Genomic DNA, 13,843 nt, shown 5'->3' on the forward strand with positions numbered 1-13,843 from the left:
CACTATGCGCTTCAGCATCCGCTGACCCCTCTCCGTCACTTTACATGGCCTACCACTTCGTGGCTGAGTTGCTGTTGTTCCCAAACGCTTCCATTTTGTTATAATAGAGCTGACAGTTGACTGTGGAATATTTAGGAGCGAGGAAATTTCATGACTGGATTTGTTGCACAAGTGGCATCCTATGACAGTTCCACGCTGGAATTCACTGAGCTCCTGAGAGCGGCCCATTCTTTCACAAATATATATATATATATAAAAAATAAGGACTAGTTCGACAGTTTTTGGTCCTTGTGCTGATATTTGCTCCACTTGCTGTAATTCTGTGTATCTTATCTATATAAAGTTCCTTTATAAAAAAGGATTAAATTCTTAAGCTTTAAACCTCGAAGTCTTCTTGTTTTAGAATAAACACCATGGCATGCATGACCATCATTAATTATGGCTGTGTGGAAGTAGGCTGAGTATTTGTATGAGCTGTTGCTTTTTAACTCACCAGTATTATAGATCATGTGTGGCAAATATGCTGTCAAATGCATTGATTATTGTTCAGATATGAGGGATGAGGGATTTAAAGAGCTAGTTCGGTACCTCAAGCCACAGTTATTATGACCATCTAATCCAACCCAAACCAACACATAGCCAGAATAAATGTTTCCTAAGTACTTTTCTGCAAAACAACAAATGAGTTCAAGCTGTGTTTCGGTACAGTGAAAGTTTATGTTTCAGTTTTGTAGGTCCAATTTTCCATTTCTCTCCTGTCACAACACTGTGTTTATGAGTTGGTGAGGTTTAGGATAAAAAAAATACTTGGTTATGATTAGGAAAACATCGTAGTTTGGATTTGAATACCTCCAGTCACGACAAACATGGTTAGAAATGAAGTCTGAGGTCTCTTTAAAAATACCTGCTTCCATCGCCACAACACGGCTGCAGATGGCCGACTTCCTGTGAATTAAATTGTTTTTTTGTCGACACAAACACAGCTGGAAGTGTCCCCTGCTCTCCTTGAAAATTTCTAGTGATAACTGCAGTTGACGGTGTGTCAGCACCTCTTGCATTTCACATAGGTTCTTTTTTCTTAATTATTAACCTGTTAGTTAACAGTTAAAGGGTGTTGGGCAACAGAAAGCAAAATTCACTGAAACCAACATCCTCGGTTCAAATGCATTGTTCCATTGTGTTCTGTTAATTTAGATTTTGATGTTTTTCTGCAATGTATAAAAAAACAAGAATATTCCCCATTTGAAGGGGATTAATGTTAATCTTCCATTTGCTGTTATTTGTGTCAATTAATTTTGGTTGGATGTTGTTGAAACCCCACCCTTCACAACACGTGTAATCGGGTGAAACTTGTGTCAGGAGGCCAAACTTTCCTGACCTGACTTGTCTGACCTCAGACAGGACCCCTGGAAAGTGCTGCTGGAAGTATTTTGGCTTTTACTTTCCCCCCCAAACTACCAGCTTCAGAATCCCACACTAATGAAAGTCCCGTCTTATCTGTCCTCATGAATTTTAATACAGACACACACAGATTACATTTCTGTAGATACTGCAAAGCCAGAGGAAAGGAATTGCCAAGATGTGCATGTGGAAGAACACTTATTGTTTTCTATGAATATATCAGCAAGCCCAGGAAGGGATAAAGCAAAATTAAATTGTTCCTCTAAAAAGGGATAAATGAAAATGTTGAATCTCAAAATACATCTTTTTTTGGCAGGATTCAAAGTGCTTAAGCAATCTACTTTCATAACTTTGATCTTTCGATTTTGGGGTGATAAATTGTTTGATACTGTGATCTGAGTTTTTTCTACTCAAGTGGTGTAGTGCAGCATTTTGCTATTACTGCTTACACCCGGGAGTGAGGAGCATAATCTTCAGATCATAATGAAGGCAAGTGATTTAATTTGTAGATGACATCCGTCTAAATGCTATTTGTCATTTCTAATAATCTATAATCTTGTATCTTTTTGTCTTTTGTCTCTCATATTACTGCAGTAATTACTCATACAAGCTAATTTCAAACTGTAATTTCTCCAAAAACAATACAGCTTAGAATATTTTATACTGGCTGCTTCTTTCAAGCCTTTGTGTGAGTTGTAGCCAGCGCACAGCTTTGACCAAAATGTCCTTCGGTGTCATTGCGAGCAACCGCAAGTTTTCCCTTATTCTCACACCGCATCAAACACTTTACTTTGTTGCTATGCTGATGGGAGGTTGCCTATTTGTCTTGTTTAATATCCCCAGAAGATCAGATGCTCTCAATTTTCCCCTTTTTTAGTGTCAATGGCGCGGGGTCACCTTGTCCTTGTAGATGAAAACAAGTTGCACTTAGCCGCCGATCTGCTGTGGTGTGTCGGGAGATGCTATGCTCCACATTTGGAGAGCAGCTCAGGGACCAGGGAGAGCATCTTTACTAACACAACCATATATGACAAGGGAAATTACTGCCGCTGAATGAGTGCCAGCCTGCACACGTACACAATGCACACACCCACATTTGTTTTGTGCTTTGTGCAAACATGGAAATACATTAAATCACCTTCTGCCCCTCTCATCTGCTCCCTGTTGGCATTTTTCCCTGTTCATATATAACCAGGAAAATAAAGCTGTTTTGTGACTTTGTTTCGACTTGTGGCAATTTCTCCAATTTCTGTTGCTCAATTACTGACCCCTGAGAGAAAGGGACAGAAAATTGCAGAAAAGAGGCAGTGACCCCCCATCTCAGTGGAGGTTCAACTCATTTTCGATATTTTCAACCCCTTCGGAGCGGCAACGTCCGCTGGAAAGGCCCACACGTCGCAATGGGGGTGTGATGATACGATTTACCATGAGAGAGAGAGTGTGTGTGTGTGTGTGTGCGTGTGTGTGTTGTGTGCCACCTCTGCCGCTCAGAACACCATTTAGATTACTTTCACCTCATCAGCCCACACACACTTGGCTGAGGCTGTTGGGACACACTCTCCTGAGGATAGATGTTTTCATTGCACCAAAAGCATATGTTCGTTAGTGTGTGTGTGTGTGTGTGTGTGTGTGTGTGTGTGTGTGTGTGTGTATGCGCGCGCACGTGTTTTGTCTGGGGAGATAAGGAGAGAGGAAGAAAAACGAGAAAAAAATGTCTCTGAGGGTGAGCAGGAGAGAAGGCAGTGACTCAGAGAAATAGAAGGAGCTCCATAAACACAAGAAATTGTCTGTGGACATCCAGAGTGGTGGATTGTCACCACAACCTCCATTTCCCCTTTTTTTAATTTAAGATGTAGAACCACAGCATTTTCGAAATTGATTTTCCTTGAAAGATAACAACAGACAACAGAAAGAATAAAAAAGTGTTATTTCTTTTCTGTTAAATATGGACTCTCTTAAAGAATTCAGGCAAATTACTCTTTCTCTCTTTCAAGTTACGTCTCCATTTCAGTGTGAAACAGCTGATGGCTGTAAAATGAGAACAATCTATTTTTCTCAAAAAAATGTTTGAAATGATAAGCTTGCATCAGATTTGAAATTCCACATCACTTCCCTCCAATAAAGAGAGGTTGTTAATAGAATCTTGCTTACAACCAGTGATGGACTGATAATCTGGAATTTACCCAGATGCCAGAGCGCCATCTTGGGCCATTTGGGTCAACCGACCAATCAAAGAGCGACCCTAAATTAACCTCTGTTGGGCCCCTTTCATGCAGCAATAAAGACAAAACTTAATTATCATTTAGTTATCTCACTCTTTCGCACGACTTACTGACAAGGAATGTATCAGGTTTTATAGTCCACATATAAGTCTCTTTATCACAGTCATGGTTACGCTCTACAGTCTACAGTCACAATTTTTTATATCAGTCTGCATTGTTTTGTAGCTAAATATTATATTCATATCTTCAAACATGCATGGTCCGAAATAAAACAAATCTGCCTGCATTTTTTTTCTTAAATTTCATTATTTGTTTGCAAAAGTTAAAATGAAGCAATGCCTTCTGGGAATTTAAAGACTGACTCGAGTAGACGCGTCTGCGTGCTTGTTGGAAGTTGGAGATTGAAAGTTGGAAGTTGACTGAGATTAAGCCAGCAGAAAATGAATCGAGGCATCAAGAGACACAAGGGGCGAGCGGAGAAAAAGAGAAATCTCAGAGAGCACTGTTGGCTGGCGGGGAAAAATGCTGTAAACGGACTGAGTTGTTTTTAAAATCAAGTGCAGCTTGAACCAGCACTATTGCTAATACTGCTAGCACTAATGTTAGCGACACAGCTGAGCCAGCACACCAGGAGGAAGACAGGACAGAGAGGAATATGAGCCAGAGGCGGATGAAGAGGTAGACATGGATAACTGCATGACGGTAAGACATGTTTTTATTATGGAGCGGCTGGCTCTGATGATTTATTAATTTGTTTTATGCATTGTTGTTGTGCATTGTTCAGGTGCAGTCGTTCATAGCATGGGAATTGTCAATTTGGGGCTGTCTAAAGTGCGTGCTCTTTACATGAGTCAGAAGTTGCGCCCCCCCGCTGGGCCGCTGGTGGGTGAACATGCCAGGGCCGTTTTTTGTTCCCAGTCCGTCACTGTGTACAACGCACTGATGTCCCATCTCTGAACATTCTGTCATTAAACCCCCCAGGACCATACAATAAAACTGATTAATGCTTTAGCAAGATAAAGGCTTTCATAGCTTGTATTATTTTAGTTTTTATTAATAAACAAACTCATTATATGTCATTTTCATGCCCAGACAGGGTGAGAACTAAAAGGACTCATCAATTCATCTCTGAGTTATTCAACAGATTATTATTGTTAACCCTTTTGAAGGAGATGTATTACACTCTTTTATAGCGGAGCTTTCTATGAATTACATTTCAAGAAATTGCTTGCACCTTGTACTGGCCCTTTATTTAGCCCCTCAGTTAGTTCCCTGTCTGAAACAATCTGTTTATTAGATTACTTAGCAAAAGACAACTTTATTCACTGATTTTAGGATCATATTTTATGGAAAGAATAACTTGGCGATTACAAGGTTCTGATGGCTTGATTTGTTGCTTGGCTAGTTAGCTCAGTTAGCCATGCAGCTAGTTAGCTACAACTAGTGGTCCTATCAACGAGCTGACTCTGCTCAGACTGGGAGACGTGTTTACACCTCCAGAATAGGGGCTGTTGACTGCTGTGAGGATGTCAGGCCAGGGAGACCCATGGAGAGCGCTAATAGGGTCGCAAGCTGCACGGCTAACTGAGCTAGCTTGCTAATGGGAGATAGCCGTTCATTTTAGCAACAAGTAAAGCTCACTTAGTAAAGTAAATCTCTGCCCACATTCTGTGAGTAAATGACCTCAGCCAGAGCACCTCAATGGCATCAGAGTAAAAACCAGAAATAGTTTCTCCATCAGATATGTTGCTGATCAAAGTCCTGGTCAGAGCAACTCTAAATCACCTCGGTACAAATAATTAGACAGACTGAGCGGGCGCTGGGCACTTCCCCTGGTCGTGCTGTGCCCGGAGCAGATGATCAATAAATGAGCTGACAACAAAATGTCATGAGGTCTTAGTAGCAAAGTGGAAGAAAGCTGTGGGAACATTCCATTCAGAGCAGAGTATAATTTGATATTTTTCACTAATTGCAGGGATTGCTTGATTGTATGTTTACCTAATTATTTGAAACTTGAGCCATGTTTAATATAAACACCGGACATTGTAACACTGTATATAAGACAGAAAATGGTAGACTTCACTTTTTATGACATTTTGTGGATAGTCAGTCAGTGAATAGAAAATTGAATGATAAGACTAAGCGATAATATTAACATAGTTACGAGTTGCGACCCAGATAATTCAACAACATCAGCATCACACAGCATTGTCTCCATCTCCACACCAGAAGAGGTATATACACCAAGTGATTAATATAAACTTGGAAACAAACCACAATTAAACTCATTTACACCAACACACACTTTAGGGCCACTATGATGATTTATAAAATGTCTCATTCACCCCAGATTTGGAAAGTCACATCTGGTCTATCTACCTCATAAACGCCTGTGCACCCAATATTGTTTACGCTTAGTGCTTGTGAATATACTGCCTTTAGTCTAAAAATATAAAGCTGAGGCAAACAAGGCGCTGCATCAGTATGAGACTTGACTGCAGGGCCACAGTTTCACACCCACACAAAATGCTAACTTCAGTCTGAGTACCAGTCCTCCAAGGTCACAGGTTTAGCAATTCGAGACTGTCAATCATATCATATCCATTGAATAAAAGTAATATTTTCTGTGGTTGGCTCATGCTGCTCTCACCTCTAAATGACACTCAGCCCCTTGGTGGCTGTCCACAGGAGGCACGGAAGAGACGGCTGACTCTCTGATAAATTAGACATTTTGAGCATTTTCATGCATCGCTGCCTCACTTCCTCTCATTATATGTTCTGGATAGATGTCCTGGCTTTGGCTTGGTGGGGGGGGGGGCTTGATTGTAGATTGAGGTGGATGGGTCAAAAGACATGATGACATGATGACATGATGACATGATGACATGATGACCGACAGTCACAGACTAAATGGTAATGCACAGTCATCTTATTCCAGTGAGCATTTGATAGATGGCAATGCACAGCAGATCCGTGCTGACATTTCCCTGTTTACTGTGCACTTAGCTGCTACATAGATATAGATACAGAAATGCAAATGGAGATCGAATGTTGTTAGTTACAAAGAGCATTTGCCATTTCTCTGGTCGATTGGTGAGGGATCAAGGAGAAATGGATTGCGCTTGTTATCTCAACTCATTAAATCCATTCTCCTCATGAGCAATTGATTTCACGGATAATCTAAATGAAAACAGATATTGACCTTCTCGCCGGCCGTGTTGTTTAATGTGAACCAATGAACTGCTATGTGTTCAGTATGCTCTTTTGAAATGTGTGGATGGAGTTTGTTTAGGATCAGAGTGTCTGTATTGGTCAAGTCTAATGAATGTTTCACTGCTGGTGTTGCAGAGTCATCAGGAGCCTGCAACATTATGACTCATTATGACAGCCATGCTTTCCATGCAAAGACGGATTTGCTGTGTAGGGTGTGCAATAAGCAGCATATATCACTCTGAAGTATGGCTGGGCCCATCGCTGACAGTCATCGACTACTGAGCACTGTACCATCGTAATGTCTTGATTTAAAAAGTTCCCCATCAGAGAGCACAAATAAGTACTAGTAGTGTGTTTCAAGCTTCTGAAACAAAGTTAGCCAGTAGTAAAGTTGCGGACATGCTCTACAAAGAGAAAGCTCTTATAAACCTGCATGGGGATATATGTCTGATTCCCTTCACTGGTGACGAGAGACAGTTTTCTCGGCTGGGTGAGTACAGCGGTGATTAAGTTGATATGCAGAAACCAGCCCGGTTATGTTAGCAACGTTAGCCACATTTCATATCAGGAGGTGGAGAAGATGGTGGTGGCATCAGTACAGGCCAACAAGGACTAGCAAGTGGCCGACAGCAGTTCCAGTCACAGCACTGGATATTTGTAAGGACCCCTGTGGACATTTACAGGCGATTGTGTTGTGATCAAAAACGTCTGCTTTTCATGGGAAGTGGGGCCATCTCCATCCGTGATCATGCTGACCAGAACCATGATATTTTCCTTGCCCCAACCAAGTATTTTTTGTGTGTAGACCTACCAGCGCATATAAGCACAGCATTGTGACAAGAGAAAAACACAAAATTCAGCCTTGAAAAATGTTACATTGCACATAAAGAAAGGTTCAGATTTACCTTATCTGTGGATTTGCAGAACCGTACTTGGCTAACAGTTATTCTGGTGACTGTGTATGCAGAAACACAACGTAAAGAACTAGTGAGTAGATGAATCTCCATGTTCTGTGCAATGACATTTTATGTCCTTGACACATGCTGTAGTCTCATTTGTCCACGTGTTAATGACCACCTTTTTTAAGATGGGTAAATGCTTTAAATTTCAAATTTTTTTTATGTTAGTATTTCATGTCATGGAACAAAACATTAAAATGTATTTAGCTTGTGTTGACTACAGACAACTCATTAAAAAAAAACAAAAAACAAAAAAGTGATAAAATGCTTTCTTCTTTCCAGGTTTTAGGACTCCATTTGATAGACATCACCCAACCGTCTCTCAAAAGAAATATTCACCAGGTAGGCATGTAGTGTCGAGATTCAGCACAAGGCCATGCCTTTTTATGGCAAGCACTAAGCCAAGAGAAAACAATCTCTGCAAGCAATATTTATGTTGAAAATGACGGCCAGACATCCGATGTAATGACATATTGAATCATTTCACATCACTTGCAAGGCAAACAGCCAAAGTCTGAAAGCCAATTTCCAGTCTGGTTGTATCAGATGCTGCTGCAAGATGTGTGCCATCTTTCATAACGCAAACAGAGGTTCACATATGCAATTTCCTTCAGTATTGTTGCTTCCTGCAATTCTGATACATTGCGTGCTGACATTTGTCTGTATTGAGGACGAGAATTATTTGCCTAACCATAAAAAAATGCCCCTCTGGTGCTCTGCTGCGCTCTCACTTGTTTGACAGCAACCTAATACAGATGACAGCAGAAATCTGACACACAGGCCGAGTTGTTATAATTCTGGCAGACGATTTTCCACCATCTTTCCAACGTGCGAGTCGGTCACAGCCATTTGTTAGGCCTTGGATAGTGCTGGGCGGTATACTAGTTCACACCGAATACCAGTGTATATTTTCGTTATGATATAAATTTTTAACATACCGCCATACCGGTGTATTTGATTACACAACGTTCGGAACACTACGCTGCGCGACACTGTTTCAGACCGGACCCTTTTCAGTGTTGCGCTTCTAAACAGGCATGGTGCGACTGCGAGGCGTGGTGAGGGTAAACAGTAGTGCTCTGGTGTTACGTTACGGTGAAGATGGCTAGGATAGACATTGCAGTTAATGACTTCATCCGCTGATGTCAAGATGAGCAACTTGAAAGCTGCAGAGATCCGGGAGATGCTAGCTCTCCTCAGTCTCTGTAGCTGTCCGCTTGTTAGCTGCTAATGCTCGCTACTTTCAAATTAAAAGCCCTCCACTAGGAACCCTGAGCGGCACAGTGCAGCCTTTATCTTGCAGCAAATGTGCCGCCTTTTCTATCTAAAAGGGGCCAGTAATTCCTCACTCAACCAGTAGAAAATGCTGTGAACACCTGATTATGCATGAAAAACAAAATACCATCATATACCGTAAAACGTTTTTGGTCACACTGACCAGCATTAGCCTTGGACCTGCTTCTTTCAGGAAAGCTTATGTTCTAACCCTCCATACCGCTCTCCCTCCCTGCCTCCCCGCTGCGCCCCTTTCATCAATCCCTTTTGCCAGTCCACAGGGATCTACAGCCACGGCCAACCTCATTAAACTTACAGCCATCAAGATAAGACTCAATTACTGCGAGGCTCTGCATTGGCATCCAAGATCAATATTAAACTAAAAAAGCCGGCGTCTAATAGTCTGATGTGTTCGCGGCTGACACAGGGAAGAAGAGTAAAATGAGAACCAGTGCATGCAATCTTGTTTCCCACCTTAGATGGAGGTGGAGCTACATACCTGTCCACTTTGTTCAGCCTTTTACCTCAACCAAGTCTGCGGTTTTGATTACTGAAGACTAACTCGAGTTGCCTCAGTGTTTGTTGCTGCAATGTGAAATATCATCAGTCACTGTGCTTTCAAAACTTCAAACAGGAACACGCAGTCGAACGTCGTATGACTTTTGATGAAGAAGTTAAAGAGCACGCTTCAGACAGCAGGCTAACCTCTGGTTTTGTTTATTGGCACGGTGTTCATCCCTCGATTTCATTTTGGAAAGGCTCCTGATCACAGAGTAATTGGTCACAACATTATTACCAGCCCAATTGTAGAAAAGGAATCAGTGATCAACCTCTCTGAAGTGTGTTCTTTCATCCTCTGGAGGCGTTCCTCATCAGCAGTCATGATGCAGAGTTTTAGTGTGCGTCTCCGTGTGTCTCCTATAGACTTCAACACAGCTGTCACCACAGTCTGGCACCTAAACAAAATTCAGTGACCTTCTTTTTTAGGTTCCTTGTTAAACGTAAGGAGACTTGTTTCATCAGCCAGTCAGTGCCTCGGAGCAAAGTCAGCTGGTGGATATACTGAAGTCACAAACTTTCAGCTGGACCAGTTGGCAGTTTGTCCAGAGGACGGATGTGGGAGTATATGCAGATTGTACCAAAGACAAGAGCCAGACCTAAGTGGGTTTTGTTTTATTTATTTATATATATATATATATATATATATATATATATATATATATATATATATATATATATATATATATATATATATATATATATATATATATATATATATATATATATATATATATATATATATATATATATATATATATATATATATACATACATACACACACACACACACACACACACACACACACACACACACACACACATATACATATACATACATATGTGTGTGTATATATATTGGACATGTTTTTCTTAAAAAATTTTTATATATAACCTTTTATTTATATGAGGTGGGCCCGCTGAGCGTACATGCTCTTTCAGAGTGAAACCCTTTTAACGTTAAATGAAATAACAGAAACAAGGCCAGCGAGGTGCATTAATTGAACATAGAGGGTATAGAATCTGCAGGGAACCAGTGAGGACTGTCTCTTCAAAAATATGAAGGAATAAGTACAGCATCATTGAATATTAATGTTTTGTCGCTGGGGAAATATTTACCTGTTAAACTATTCAAATTCAGATCAAAGTACTTAGAGTTTATGTATCAAGAATGTCTGCAGGCAGCTATAATTTCAGGTTCATTTTGGTTTACGATGATGGTATTTCAGGTCCAATTAAAGCTCTGTTAAATTATGAAGCAGGGTGCTGTGGTTGCGTCTATTATGCTAACCTAATAGATGCCTCATGCTCTCTTCTGTCTTCTCCACACATCTAGTTCTCACCACAACCCTCTGAAACACACACAGACACACACACAGACACACACACACACACACACACACACACACACACACACCTCTCTCTCTCCTCTGCTGTCTCTATCACTGTCTCTCTCTGTATCCCTGCTCCCGCCGCAGTGAGCATAAATAGCATATCAGAAATATTCAAATTGAGCCGTGCTTAGGGGAGCATGAAAGATGTATATCTCTAGTCTCCTAAATTCCTGCCTGTCCATTAGCTTTTGCCCGCTCTCGCCGCATTAAGCTCACGCTGCCTGGACGTCTGCATCATCAGATCAGCCCAATTGAAGGGTGGCTGCATTATTGAAAATCGTCAGAGTAGAACAGAGTAACATCCTGCCTTGCTTCGACGCGTTAGCTTGGTTTGTAAGGGGTCCGAAAGAGTTTAATTGCTTAAAAGCACACACACAAGAGTTGTTTTATCTGATATATGTTGTTTTTCATAGCCTTAACAACACTGGGCATGTCAGAGAGCAAGATAGATAACCATTACTTCTACTTTTACAGTAGTAGTTAGCCTATGAGCCTCTTTGAATGAGGTTTGCTAATTACATTTTTCATTAGTTTCAGAAAAATACCCAATTTAAACAGGGTGACAGTACTGAATGCATTTATTTAAAGATTCTCAGCTTAGTAGGAACCAGCAGGCTTTGGGCTGAGTGTCACAGACAGGAACGTGTTAACAGATAGTAGTGGTGTGCAGATCGATACAGAAATATCATTACATCAAATCCCAAACATCTCTATTTGAGGACTGATTGATAGATAGAAAGATGAAAGATAAATATGGGTATAAGCTCAGTTGCTAAGGTTAAATGTGTATTTTACCATCAACAGGGACACAACAGAACTGACAGTGCCAGGACCGGATCTAAATAACACATAGTCGACAGGAACTACTTCCCCTTCCGCCTGTCATAGTGATTTAACTTTAAATGTGTAAGTCACCCCTCATAGAAAGTGATGACGACTGTCGGCAAACGCTGTCAAGACGTTTTTCAGTCCTTTGAACAACAGTGATGCTACATGTAATGTGTGTGTGTGTGTGCGTGTGCGTGTGTGTTAGTACTGTGAGGTACTGTGGCAACATCACAAACCTTGTTAAGCATCTGAGATTTGATCAAACTACAGAATATGAGTAATGCAGCAGTGGTGTAAAGAAGTTCTGGCGAAACGTGCTGCAAGGGCGAGACAGACTTCATTAACATTTGTTTGGGACTGGCAGTCTACTGAATTTCACGCTCGAAATGAGCCAAACCATGGTTCAGAGTGATCTGGACCGAGACCACCTCCTTTGTTCGGGACCAAGGTTCAGCTGGTTGGTACTGATTGTGGTCTGGAGAAGGTTTCACAACGGTAATTTTGGTTTGGATCAAACTGAAAAGTCTAAAGCCTTTTAGTTTCAGGGTATATGCAAAATAGAACTGTAAATACTACATTCCATTTCTGCCCAGAGATCACCTTAAACTTTACACACTGGACCTTTAAAATCAGCAAACGTATATACTTTTTGTCTGCCTCATCCTTCAAGATTATGAGATTTAACTGATATAAAATATCAGAGATTGAATAATGGCCAGAGAAGACTACTAATTGGAATGATGTGCTCATAAAAAGAAAATACAACCATGTCTGCAGGTTAAGACTTAATTATAAAATGCAAGCAATGACACTGACTCAAAGGATGCCAACATGGCCACCTAGTTTATCAGCCAAAGGACATAAGTCTAGTTAATAGACCTCAAAAAACATGATATTTTCTTGCAACCAGTTCGAGCTCTTAAACTTGGCTGAGCTGTCACTCCTGGAATCTAATCATTAATTTTGGTGTTACTTTGATCCTTTTTTTCTTTTAGTTTTTCTCTTGCAAAAATAATTAATCTCTTGGTGGCATTGCAGGTATCCAAGTATGCCAGTACGCTAAGTGAACATCATGCGCCCCGATAGAAGTGAAAGTTGGATAAAGTTGAGTGTGAGGTTATATAAGGTCACAAACGACAAGTAAAAAGCTTGGCCGTGGGCTGGATTCAGGCAAAGAAATGGTCTCTTCTCAAACAGGCCGCCCTCATTCTATTTTATTTTTTTTTCCAATTTGATTATAATTTTCATTGAGGCAGAGAGGAAGGAAAAATCATGTGCTGATATTTTCTGCCTCAGTCTTTCATCTGTGTGGAGAGTCTGGGATGGATACAGACGGTACTGCTGGTAGGTTGCAAGGTTGTTTTTATATCACTTACAAACTGCAAGCTCCACAAGCACACAGTGGGGGCAAATGATGTTGAAGATACCGCTGAGGAAGAGAAGGGAAGAAGATTGGTGAAAAGTGTGAGGGGCTCTTGGCATCTCTCACGGGGTTCAGTGGGTCTCAGCGAGAGCCAGCGCACTGCTTGACTCCCTGACCAGGACTCCTCCCGAGTCCTCCACACTCATAATGGCGATTACAGGGTCCTCTGGGGGCCTCAAGGTGAAGTCACCAACACTCCCAGCTCATCATGAAATGGGAGGGAGGCATCAATGAAACAGGACCCTGTGATTATTTAGGTTCACAAGCTGTTAGTGCGATGGCTTTTTAATCGTTGCTAATGGAGTTCCCGCTAACATAAGCACCCGGTGGGAGTTTTAAGAGTGAGTTTACTCCGTCCCTTCACTCGCTTATCAGTATCATTCACTGATACCTAGCCTCGTGTCCTTCATTGCTTTTCATGGCATTTTTTTCCCCCCCTTCTCCTTGGATAGCAATTATGTACTGGAAGAGGAGTGCTTGTTATTTTTAACATAGCAAGAGCCTTTTAAAAAGCAAACACATACACAATATTGCACTCAGCAGCAAGTAGACTCCCCCCGGGGCAATGTA

At 41.1% G+C, this 13,843-nt stretch overlaps 1 long non-coding RNA gene across 2 annotated transcripts in view; it reads left to right on the top strand.

Annotated features, from left to right (window-relative positions):
* The first annotated feature begins 3,979 nt into the window (after positions 1 to 3,979).
* Positions 3,980 to 13,843, top strand: part of LOC119031458 — a 77,739-nt gene continuing 67,875 nt past the window's right edge. The window contains exons 1-2 of one of the 2 annotated variants that reach the window (XR_005078609.1): positions 3,980 to 4,325; positions 8,078 to 8,137. This is a non-coding gene — a long non-coding RNA (uncharacterized LOC119031458). The remainder of the gene's footprint in view (positions 4,326 to 8,077; positions 8,138 to 13,843) is intronic. The other variant, XR_005078610.1, reaches the window with a different exon arrangement.

Source organism: Acanthopagrus latus, chromosome 13 (assembly GCF_904848185.1).
Source record: "Acanthopagrus latus isolate v.2019 chromosome 13, fAcaLat1.1, whole genome shotgun sequence".
Lineage (NCBI taxonomy): Eukaryota > Metazoa > Chordata > Actinopteri > Spariformes > Sparidae > Acanthopagrus > Acanthopagrus latus.